Source organism: Rattus norvegicus, chromosome 7, assembly GCF_021556685.1.
Source record: "Rattus norvegicus strain SHRSP/BbbUtx chromosome 7, alternate assembly SHRSP_T2T, whole genome shotgun sequence".
Classification (NCBI taxonomy): Eukaryota; Metazoa; Chordata; class Mammalia; order Rodentia; family Muridae; genus Rattus; species Rattus norvegicus.
Window position 1 is genome coordinate 101,589,465 of NC_141540.1, and position 12,382 is coordinate 101,601,846.

The 12,382-nt window shown below is 39.6% G+C and overlaps 1 pseudogene across 2 annotated transcripts; it reads left to right on the forward strand.

The window, feature by feature from the left end:
• The first annotated feature begins 6,292 nt into the window (after positions 1–6,292).
• Positions 6,293–8,157, forward strand: Gpd1l2 (glycerol-3-phosphate dehydrogenase 1 like 2; annotated as a pseudogene). 2 transcript variants are annotated; one of them, XR_015626152.1, is made up of 2 exons: positions 6,293–6,446; positions 6,777–8,157. The product of XR_015626152.1 is annotated as a glycerol-3-phosphate dehydrogenase 1 like 2, transcript variant X1 (transcript). The 2 variants fall into 2 exon arrangements; XR_015626153.1 differs by having other exon boundaries at positions 6,306–6,386.
• The last annotated feature ends 4,225 nt before the right edge of the window (positions 8,158–12,382 follow it).

Genomic DNA, 12,382 nt, shown 5'->3' on the forward strand with positions numbered 1-12,382 from the left:
AGGAAAGCTGAAGGCAGCAAGATGAGGTGAAAAGTAATGGCAGAAGTATAAGAGGAGATGTCAATACTGTGGGTGGCATGGGGAGGGGAAGGAGGGCAGTTTGGACCAGGAGCCACCATCCATGTGAGATGACCTGAGCAAAGGCATGGAGGGAAAGGTGAATCGAAAATCAGTCTGAATATGTTCTGAGCAAGGTTTTGGTGTGTAAATTCTTAAGTTACATTTGGAATTTAATTTCTAGGCTCTGTAAATTTACAGTTTGTTTCCTTGGCCCATCCCCATCCCCATCCCCATCCCCATCCCCATCCCCATCCCCATCCCCATCCCCATCCCCATCCCCATCCCCTCACTCCTAAGCTCACTGAAACAGCTAAATAATTAAATCCTGAAATGCTTTTAGGATATGCTTTGTTGTTGAAACACATCTGCTACATGTTGGGCTAGCCCTTCCCAGCAGATGTTCTTTTCCTTTGGCTTGTTTGTTTATCTATGGAAATGAATATCTTAAACATCCTTCCTGCTAAGTTTAATAAAAAGAAATCCTTCCCACACTCCTCTTCTTCACTCTGCCCCTCACGGTCCTTTATCAAACCTCTGAAGACATATGCTGTGCAGCTAATTACTTTCCCTTCAGTCTGCACTGAAGTTGCTGCAAGAGAAGGCCACCCCGCCTCTGAAGAGAACTCACTGGGACTCATTTGCACACAGTCCTCTCTTGTCTAAAAAAAAAAAAGAATGTTTTTTTAGTGCACACCCGGAATCACTGGGACTATGGATTCCCTCTGTAGTCAAAGCAGTACAATCTCTGTCAAGAAGTTAACAAGTGCTTTTAAAGTATGACCTGCTAACTAAAAACTGGGCAGAGCAAATAACAACAACCCAAAATAAGAAATTGTAGAATTTGATAATAAAAAAACTAGTTTTTTCCTGTTTTTCTCCTCTTAAAAAATGCAATTTGAGAAAGATTGGGTGTTATAGGAAAGCAAGCAGGCACATAGTCTTTGATAGGCACTTTACAAGGATAATAGCCACAAGGAGATTTAATAAACACCAGGAGATGCTAATAATCTCTGAATTTACTAGAACCTCTTGGTTAAAGAGCCTCTAGGGAACCTGTAAGAGAGGCATTTTCTTTCAGATTCTGCACGGAGATGGCCAAAACTATATTGACTCAATAAAAAGACATAACTAAGTCACCTTTGAAATAAAGATGACGAAGGATGAAAAAGAAATTTTAATTAAGCCAAGTGTAGAATCATGTAGTAGCAAGAGAAGCCATGAGGGATTCCTTTAAGGTATGCGGAAATGCCATAACATCAAAACAGGAGAAGTAGTCTTTGTAGACCGTAAAGGTGAGAAAAGTATTTAAATCCATGTGGAGTCACATTCAATACCATGGAAGCCTAAGAAAATGAGACTTTAATTATGGTTTATTTTCCTTACCATCATTTAGCTTATGTTTTATGGATCAATGTCCTATTAAGAAAGCATAATATTCTAAAAGAAAGCTAGTTTACTTTTTGTTCCTACCTGAAGAAAAAAATTTTTTTCTCCCACCTAAACATTTGTAGGATATTCCCTCACATACTTAAAATTCATGTTGTTGTGGGATGTGTCTGCAGATAAATTCTTCTGGGACCTCTGATCAGTTGTGTCTGGTGCCCCCTTTCCATCGGCCCATTCGGGTCTTAGTGTGAGGAAATTTCTTCTCTCAAATCCCTGTCACTGCTTATTGAATTTATCTTTTTTCTTTTCTTTTCAGGTAAAGCAGTTACCCAAAGGAGGGAGTCAAAGTTACAGGCAGTTGTATGCTGCCCAATGTGGGGGCTGGAACCAAACCTGGGTCCTCTGTAGGACTAGTGCATGCTTTTAACTGCTACACTACCATCTGTAGCTCCCAGCGCCTCTGTCTTCATGCTTTTGTTTTTCCTGAGTTTCCTCTGCCACATAATGTGCTTCCCACATTCTCAGCATGTCTGCCCTATCTGCTTTAAACGTTGAGTGCATGTGTTCCATTGTCACAATTGGTTTCTCCTCCCCCTCCTCCCCCTCCTCCCTCTTCTCCTTCTCCTCCTCCTCCTCTTCCTCCTCCTCCTCTTCTTCTTCTCATTATATTCCTTTCTTTTCTTCTTTGTTTCTTTCACACAATCTTGTTCATTTTTCATTTCTTTTTCTTTCAGTCTGCTTTTTATCTGAGATGCTTTGCTCATATTAGAAACTATGTTGGATATGTAACAGAGGATGGCCTTGTCTGGCATCAGTGGAAGGAGGAGCCCTTTGTCCTATGAAGGGGAAATGCCAGGGCAGGGAGGCAGGAGGGAATGGGTGGGTGGGTAGGGGAGCACCCTCAATTAAAATGGGGGCGGGGGATGGTATTGGTGGTTTCTGGAGGAGAAAAAGAGGAAAGGGAATAACATTTAAAATGTAAATTAAAACTCCAATAAAAGAAAATAAAAAAGATAAAAAAATGACCATGGGGATTTGTGTGTGTGCTTGTGTGTGTGTGTGTGTGTGTGTGTGTGTGTGTGTGGTTTGTTGAGTATTCCAAATGATACTTATGTTTAATGTGATGTTACAATATAGCATTTTAAAAAAATCAATTCTGATGGTTTCTTAATTTCCTCCCCCAAAAGTTAAATGGAATAAATCATTTGTATTTCTTTTAAATTCCCACCCATTGCTCTAATTCTGGTTTCTCATCTTTGACAACTGAGGCCAGGGAAAGAGGCAAAGCTCCTTGCCCATGTCCAAAGTTTCATGCCATTTGTGAGTGGCTCAGTTCTTTTTTGTTGAACTGAGACTGTTTCCATCTCTAAGAAACACCTGATAATATTTTGTCTAATCTCCAGCATTTTTGCTAGAGTATATTAAATTAAATTAAAAATTACCAAGAATACTTCCAAGATTCAAGCCATTTTCAGGAGAAGTGAGCATCTGTCCCATTCACTCTCTTCATGGGCAGCAGGAGCATGGAAGGACACCTCTATGTTTAGAGCTGCTGGCCTGCCATATGCCATTTCAAACTGGAAGCCACCCAGCAATTAGCATCTGTTCAATGCTTGGGCCATGGTTGGCAGCCTACATCCTAATGAACCTTTGGAATAAAACCAGTTCATAATGCAAGAAATAAACACACTCCTAATTACCTAATTTCTCTCACAGTTATCCATATTTTAGTTCGAAACTAAAATTTGCAAAATGCAATTGTGAAAAATGGACTAGAATTTTGGATTAACTTACATTTTATAGTTGCAAATTGAAGGTGATGGGAAAAAGCAGGATAAAACAATAAGAAATTTTTATTCTGTCCCCACATGTGCATTTTTTTTGTTTTGTTTTTGTTTTTTTTTCTTTTTTGTTTTCTTTAGAGAAGGAAAAAGCCTGAGAGTCAACTATGTGCTCAGTGGAACAGAGCCATCAAACAAGGTGCAGATCTTTCCCAGGAAACTCAAGACTGACTGAATTCAGAAGGCAGAGTTCTGCTACCGATATCACCATCTACGAGTTCAAGAAATGCCAAAGGGATTTCTCTCAAACTTCTTGTATGCCCATGACTGTGGGCCAGAGTTCTGCCTTGGGGCTCTTAATGTCTCCTGGGAAGTTCTAACTCTTGCTTGCCTAGTCTCTTCATTCTTTGAACTTGGCTTTGAACTTTGAACTTGTGGTGAGAGATGTCTTGAGAAACAGGATCTTTCCTGCAGTGGATTCTTCTGCTCTCCTTGAATATGTAGTCTTTATCTTTCCATCAGACGTGCCATAATGCCATCATGTTTTTGATTTTTAATGAAATCAGCATCATGGAGCTGGTACTTCCTCTTCCATTGTTTTCACACCTAAGAGTCTGGAATTTGCACTGTTTGTATGGTAGTCAGGAGTAAAGGAAGGACAGGTCCAAATTTGAAGAGGAGAGACTGTACTCATAACTCTGCAGAGGAACTTAAAAGATCTGATATTCTGGAAGTCTTGGTAGAGATCTTCATCTAGCACCCAGTCTGGACACAAGGTAATAATCTCTCTCTAGAATGAACTAGGAAGTAGGTGGGCATATTGCACACTTATAACTCCAGTGTTTGGTACAAGGTGGAGGGTGTGTAACTTTGAGGCTAAGTCGTGCTACAAAGCAACAGCATGAAAAGAATAAGAAAGAAGGAAGAAGGAAACAAGGAAGAAAAGAAAGAAAAATGGAAACCAGAGTGGTGTCCAGGGTGTACTCTCTCTTTTACATTGTCTTATTAAATTGCTGTCAGAATTCTGCAGACTGTCCCCCAAATTCATAAATGAGCAGCTTCCCTGACCATCTTTGATGTCTAATGTTCTCCTTTGATTCTTAGAACTATTCTGGGTACTGTCCTTTACTCTGTCATTTCCTTTCCTAGGCAGAGCTAAGATGACACCATTTGCCTGCCCTTGTTTTGGTTGCCTGGGCTTTTAAAAATCTTGCACAAGATTACTTGCCTGTGATAATGCCATAAAGTGTCTCCACTGTGCTTTCTTACAGCCTTAAATTTAAGTCTGTAAATAATTTTTTGTTTGTCTCTGCATATGAGAGAGAGAGAGAGAGAGAGAGAGAGAGAGAGAGATCAAGATCCAATTTTCTCCTTTTGCAACTGTGTATGCCGTTTTCCTAGTGGGAGATGTGTTGACTGTACATCTAAGAGGGATGGGTAATTATATCTACATCTATGTCTACGTCTACATCTAATCTATTTCTATCCAATCTATATCTATTTAATCTATATCATCTATATCTATTTCTAATCTATATATAATCTATATCTAACATACATCTATAACTAACATATACTATATTTAATCTATATCTAATCTCTATCTATATACCTCTATCTGTATATTTATATCTATCTATATATAAAATCAAGAAAACCAGGAAGTCCAACATGACATGGATAAATGAACTGCATAGATGTTTCTCAAAATAAGACATGGAATTGGCAAAAAAAAAACCAACCCAAAAGGTATGAAACAATGGACACTATCGTGAAACATCATGGAAATGTCAACCAAATCCACAATGAGAATTTGTTTTGCCACAATAAGAGTTTCTATTTGCAAAAAATAATTAGCAACAATAAGTATTGGTGAGGGTATGAGCAAAAGAGAATCTTTTCGCTTGATTGGGATGTCTATTACTGTAGTCATTGTGGACTACAGTGTAGAAGTTTCTTACAAATTAAAAATGGAACTAGCATAGGATACAGATATCTCTTTTCTTGATACTCGTCTGGAGGAATCGAAATCAGCATGTAAATGGGAAACTGGCATTCCCATGTTTATTGCAGTAGCTTTCACAATGTGTAATGAATCTAAGCAACAATCAGTGAATGCATGATAAGCAAATGTGGTACACACAGACAGGAGAATGTCTATTCCCCCACTGCAGAGACTGGAATCTGGAGGGTAAGTTACATAAAGTAGGCATGGAAGGACAGACCCCACGCATAAGCTTAAACCACTGACCCCATGAAGCAGAGTAGAATGGTGCTTATCAGGAATAAGGGCGCTGAGGGTCAGGGGAGAGGACAAGTGCTGGTCAAAGGATACATAATTAGAGTCAAATGGAAGGCAATCTCAGCAGGCTTATTTTACAGCAATGGAACTGCAGTTAATGCTAACATGCTCTGTTCTTAAGAAATGTAAAGCGCATGCATGGGAAATAGCTATCTGAACTGACGCTCCTAAGAACACTCTCAGCCACTCTACAACAGTGTACCATTTTGGAAAACACTATACAGTAGTCTCTGTCAATTTAACACTTTAGTAAAAAGTTTTAAATTAATAACTAGTGGTTTTTATGGAGCCTGTTACTATCATTCAATCTGGCGGTGTCTGAGCAATCAGCAAGCATTGGGCATAGGACTGTCCTTATAGTATTCATATAAGAAAGGGGTCCAGCTTCTACCAACTCTCACTGGCAGGAAAACATCACATCTTCCCTTTCTTACTATGGCTTATGGTTTAAGCGCAGCAACAAAGAAAGGTCATAATCAAATTGGGGGATTAACCACTAATTATCTTTTATTTAAACCATTTCTTTTATATTCATGCATGTATAAAACACACCCCAATTGTTCTTATGGTCCACACCTGTCAACTTTTTCTATCCTCTTCTTGCTCCGTTCCCACATTTGTCCTTTCTGTTTTGGGATACACTGAGCTCAACCAAAGCCAGAAGGCTTTGTGACCATGGATTTGGAACTATCCTCTAGAGCATGGTGAGCTCACGAGTGAGCACATAGCTGAAGACAGTGACTCCTCCTTTCTCAGAATCCTTCTGTGGCTAATAGTTCAGCAGGGACACGGATCCATGAGTTACCCCACCCCCATCCTAATTCCTCAACGGGCCACCTTTTGCAAGTCCAGAGAAGGTAACCATAGCTTCTCTGATGAACCCATACTTAATTAACAGTTATAGGAAGCTATCAGAGGTAAATGAAGGTTTCTTTATGTATCTTTAAAAAACTATTGGCAACTAAAGGAGGGGAAGTCAATTTTCTTCAGCAATATGGCCGCCTAGAAACTTGCCAATGCTTCAGTGGATGGCCGGGACCCAGGCATATTACTATTGCAGCACTAAACAGATTCAATGGGGAGAAAAAAAGCACACATGAGGTTGCAAGAGAGAATAGTGATAGGGGCAGTATGAGAAGAGTTTAAGGGGAGGGAATCTGGGTTACATTTGCTCATAACCCATTGTATGCATGCATGAAATTCTCAAATAACTAATAAATAAATTTAATGTATCATTTTTTTCCTAGAGCAAAGTCCTGGAGAAAGTGCTTTCAAAATGTATGACATTCTCAAATAATCAATAAATAAATCTAATGTATCATACATCTTCCTAGGGCAAAGTCTCAGAGAAAGTGCTTTTAAAATGTACTTTTAGGTGTGTGTTGCAGTTGTTTGGTTCAGTCATGGGTGCTACAACCCTGAGAGTGTGCATTGTAGGCTTCTGGAGTTGGGGATCAACTATTGCAAAAATAATTGGGACTAATGTCAAGAACCAGCAGAAGTTCGCCTCCACAGTCAAGATGTGGGTCTCTGAAGAAGCAGTGAACGGGAGGAAACTGACAGACATCATAAATCACTACCATGAAAACGTCAAATATCTTCCAGGACATAAGCTGCCAGAAAATGTGGTTGCTGTCGCAAATCTCAGTGAGGCAGTGCAGGATGCAGATCTACTGGTGTTCACCACCCCACACCAGTTCATTCACAAAATCTGTAATGAGATTACTGGCAGGGTGCCCAAGAAGGCTCTTGGCATCATTCACATGGAGAGCATAGATGAGGTCCCGGGAGGGCTGATGCTCATTTCCGACATCATTCGAGAGAAGATAGGGATGGACGTTAGCGTGCTGATGGGGGCTAATACAGCCAGGGAGGTGGCTGCTGGGGAGTTTTGTGAGACTACCATTGGTAGCAAAGTTATTCAGAATGGCATTCTCTTCAAAGAGCTGCTTCAGACCTCCAACTTCTGCATCACTGTGGTGGATGATGCTGATGCCGTGGAACTCTGCGGAGCACTAAAACACATTGTTGCCATGGGAACCAACTTCTGCAATGGCCTCCACTGCGGGAACAACAGCAAGGCAGCTGTCCTCCGCCTTGGCCTTGTAGAAATGATCACTTTCACCAGGATCTTCTGCAAGAGCCAGGTGTCCACGACCACCTTCCTTGAGAGCTGTGGCTTTGCCAACCTCATCACTATCTGCTACAGAGGGAGTGACTGCAAGGAGGCTAAGACCTTCCCCAGGATTGGGAAGACTATGGGAAACCTACAAAAGGAAGTGCTGAATGGTCAGACACTTCAAGGACTTAAGACCTCTGCTTTAGTGTACCAATTCCTCAAGCAGAAGGGGCTTCTAGCTAAGTTTCCATTATTTGTAACAGTGTATCGGATCTGCTATGAAGGCAGACCTTCCACAGAGATACTAACCTGCCTCCAGAACCATCCTGCACACATGTGAATGGCATTAAACAATGACTGGGACAACTGTCTTACCTACAGGAGGCAGAGGGTGGAAAGGGAGGTTACATGGACAGACAGATGGACTGAAGAACTTGGAACTTAGGAGAACTTGACAATGAGATTTTCTATGTGACTATAATCTTAAATACCAAAGATATGTGAATTGCTACAGTGGTGTTTCTGAGTTACTAGAAGCGGTTAGTTGACTAAGATGTACTGGGTAGTAGCTAAGTACAGTTATGAACATGCATGTGTGGTTTTTGTTTCTTATTATTTGTATTTCTCTGATCCAAAACTAGGTATTGTTTTAATGATATTTGAAATTTCCCCACTAGAGTAGCCTGTAAGATTGGACCTTGTTCAGCTCAATTTTAGAGATGAGATTCAAATCTAGATTAGTAGAAGGAAGAATTTCTTTTCTCATTTTCTTGATGTTAAAGTCGACAAGCATTAAAATGGTAATTACAATGGGAAAGTGAATGTGTGTAAAGATTATCACATTTAGCTTTTAAACAATATCTCAAAACTCACACAGTTAACTACTTGGACTTTTGGATTGGTCATGTTTTAACAAGTGATTTTTAAATTAATGATCTACTTGCATATGTGCTCTTGCTATAGTTTTCTGTATTCTGTTTCCCTTTTCTTCATTAGTTGACAGAATGGATCTTTATAAAGACCTGACAATGTCAAAGCGAACAGAAACCCTATGATTTTGTTGTTGATAAATGAAGCTTTTCTGTAGGCAACTATCTCTAGGTCCTTAAAACCAGGGAGAAAGCTGCTGTCAGTCCTCAAGATGGTAGTATGTGCCTTTAATCTTACCCCTGGGAGGCAGAAACAGGATGGTGAGAAGCCATCCTTATCTACATAGATAGCTCCATCACATCTAGGGCTACATGGTAAGAACCTGTCAAAAACCAGAACAAGCAAACAAAAAAAAAACAACAAAAACATGACTATACCTGTCCATGTGGGGAGAACCAGCAGCCAAATGCACTCTTTCACACTCCAAAGAGAGACTAAGACATCATTGGGCCTCTTTGACCTCTAGCTAATTTGTTGTGAATGTTATGAGCCACCTTTTCTGAGGCCAAGGGAGCACTTCCTGCCAAGAGAGATATATGTATAACTAAGAGTCCTGAATCCAGCAGGATCGGGTTCATTTTGAGAAATTCAGGTTCCCAAGTCTGCCACATGCTTCTGGAGTGACACTTGTGCTCCAGCATGAACCCCTTGAGTTTGTAGTGCTTACAATTTGAGAACCACCGTGCAAGAAAATGTATTTAAGTGTAACCTGCTTTGAACTGTGTTCTATAAGAGACCTGAATACAATTTGTCCCTGGGTCTAGTGTCTACTCCAGGTCAACTCTGAAATGGTTAAGTGAGTTGGGAAATAACCTGCCTAATAAAGTGTTCGGAAAGTATAATGTGGAAGCGAAGACCTCGGGGGAACCTGTTAAGCCAGCAAGTCCCAAACACTTTAGACTTTGGAGGTTATTTTTGACAAAGATATTAGAAGTTTTTAGGGAACACTCAGGTGAGGTGACCTTCACTTTATATGAAAAAAGTAGACGAGTCACTGTATATGATGCTGTTTGTTCGATGTAGCCCAGGATGGCCACAAACATGTCAGATTCTTCCTCTGGAGTTGCTCGGATTACAGACGTTCACCACCATGCTTAATTAATGATGTAGATGGGAGCCTTTCAAAATCCAGTTCTGCCCTAAATCACTGAGTAAGCTTTCAGACGATTCTTTCAGCTGTAGGAAACCTGAAACACACATTATGCATTTGATTTTCCAATTAAAGTGGTGAGGACTAGTATCTATCCACGAGTGTTAAAAGAACACATAAATGTCATCCTGTCATGTGACTTTATCTTGTGGAGTTTTTTTTTCTCCTCTTTCATGCTGCTTTGGCATTGTTTTCCTCTTCTATGCCTAAATGGATTATAAAATATATTTTTGTTGAAAATTTGAGAAGTACTCAGATAAAAATTTTGGAGCACTTTACAGCCCCAGAAAGCACACATCAGATTAGATATTTCAGCAATTTTAATATTGCTTTATATCAATTAAATTTTCTTATCACCCAATCAATCTTTTTAAAGTCTTGTGCATTGATAATAGAGAGTTTTCAATATATTAACTTAGTTGTACTTCAATTGCTATGTGTTTGAGGAAAGACAAGGAGGAAACAGAATGTTGGATTTTTCAATCAACTTCCTCTCTGGGTTTTTGTATTTCTAAATATTTTCTTCTTAAATGATCCTTGTTTTAAGGTCTATTGATGTCCAGGTAGAACAGTGATTCTCAAACTTCCTAATGCTGCAACCCTTTAATACGGTTTCTCATGTTGTGCTGACCCTCCCTCCCCCCAAAAAACCTGTAAAGTTATTTTGTTGCTACCTCATAACTGCAATTTTGCTACTGTTATGAATTGTAGTGTATATATCTGATACTCAGTATGGAACCCTCAAAGAGGTTGTGACCCACAGGTTGAGAACCACTGGACTAGAACATGCTTATTATCTGTACAAGACAGTAAAAGGCAATTTCCTTAAGTTCAGATCTCAATCTGATAAATGCAGGTAAAAATTTCTCTGCATCATCTGCTTTTGTAATCATGCATTGATGACACTTATTAGTTGCAGCAATGGGGAAAGTGACAGCTAGAGTAGAAACTCAATCTATGGATGTAAAGCCCCATCCTTACATTGCTGCTGACTTCCTTATTACAGTATAGGACAAATCCCTATCTAGCTCCAGGGGATGAAGCTACGTGGTAGTTTGGTGAGGTACCAGTGTCCAGGGAAATTTTAGTTTCTTAATTAGTTCTGATTGGCTAGTCTCTAACATATATATATATATATGTATACATATATATACATATATATATAACATTTATTAACAATAGGTAGGTTTGTGATGTAACAATTTAGTAAACATTTAACTTTTCAGAAAAGATATAAAGCAAATAAATGTACCTCTACTAACTATGCCCATAGAGCATCAAGGCTCTAGCTAGAGATGAAGAAAGACACAGGAAGCAAAATCAACCTCAGTAAGCATTAGTTGCATACTGGTTCCCCCAGGCTATGTTTGATTCTGTTTTCATTTATTTATAAAATGTTTGTGTCTTGTCTCATTTATTGCTTTATGGTCCAAAGCTCTCAACACTCTATCTGGAACCCAGTATTATACCTGATAAATATGTATTGAGTGGAAAAAAATCCATGAGTGATACATGAGTGTAGATAACTAATTGGATTATATTGAAAATACTGGAAGAAATAAAGTCATGGGACACCTTTTCCCACCTCAGACAGTGATAGAATTTAAGGAAAATGCAAATTCTTTGTTACCTTTGCATATTAGCATTGTAAGAATTATATGTTGATATATTCTCAATGACTGTTACTGGGTGACCAAGAATCTTTCATCAATGCAGATGACAATTATAATTTTCAAAGGAACATGATAGATTTTATTGGTGGAATTCCCCTGTTTCCATGGAAGACATTCCTTTTGCAGTGGGCTTTGAAAGGCTGGAGCTTGGACGTACGATCACCCTGCCCCCTCCAGGGCAGGTATAGATGCAAGACACCTGGACCTGGGAAATGTGTCTGGAATCCAGGTTTGCTGGCAGCCAGAGGATGATGGAAGCCATTAACTTCACTCTGAACTACAGATGTCTAAGTGCCTAACATGAGAAAATAAATCGCCATCAGAGTGAGCAGCATAGACATGGATGGGTAGCTCTTGCTTTAAGTAAGCTACAAATTTCACCTGTGTAACTCGTGACCCAGGTGGAAAGTGGTCAGGTGGTTACCACCTTCATGATCTACAGGGTCCTGGCTATCCGTATTCCAATGAAAATCTTACTGGACTAGCTCTTCAGAATGTTGAGACACTATTCCTCAGGCTTTGAGCTTAACTTTTCAGGATTACGTCTGTGGATATATACTAGAGGTTGCAAGAGGGAAGATGTTTGAATACTGGAGCATCATGTAGAGCAAAGAAGAATCTGCTACTGTGTAGCACTTTGCTTTGGAGAGACCAAGTCCATAGTTGAGTTCACATGAACTTAGCAAAAAGAAAAGCAGGTTATCATCATACTACCTTCGATAGAAAATATAGCTTTCAGGACTTTTATTGAGAGCTATAGTCATAGGTGGTAGCCTTCTAACTCCTGTAGACAATAAAAACCCAGGAAACATGCACCCTTTTGAGAATCTCATAAACAAGATGTCATTTCAATCCACTTTCTGCCTTCTGCATTGATGAGTTCAGTGCCCCAACAATGCATACAGCGTCAGAATCAGGACTCCAAATAGAAAATCCATAGCTCCTTCTCCAACAATAGGTTCTTAGGTTCCACATCACTTC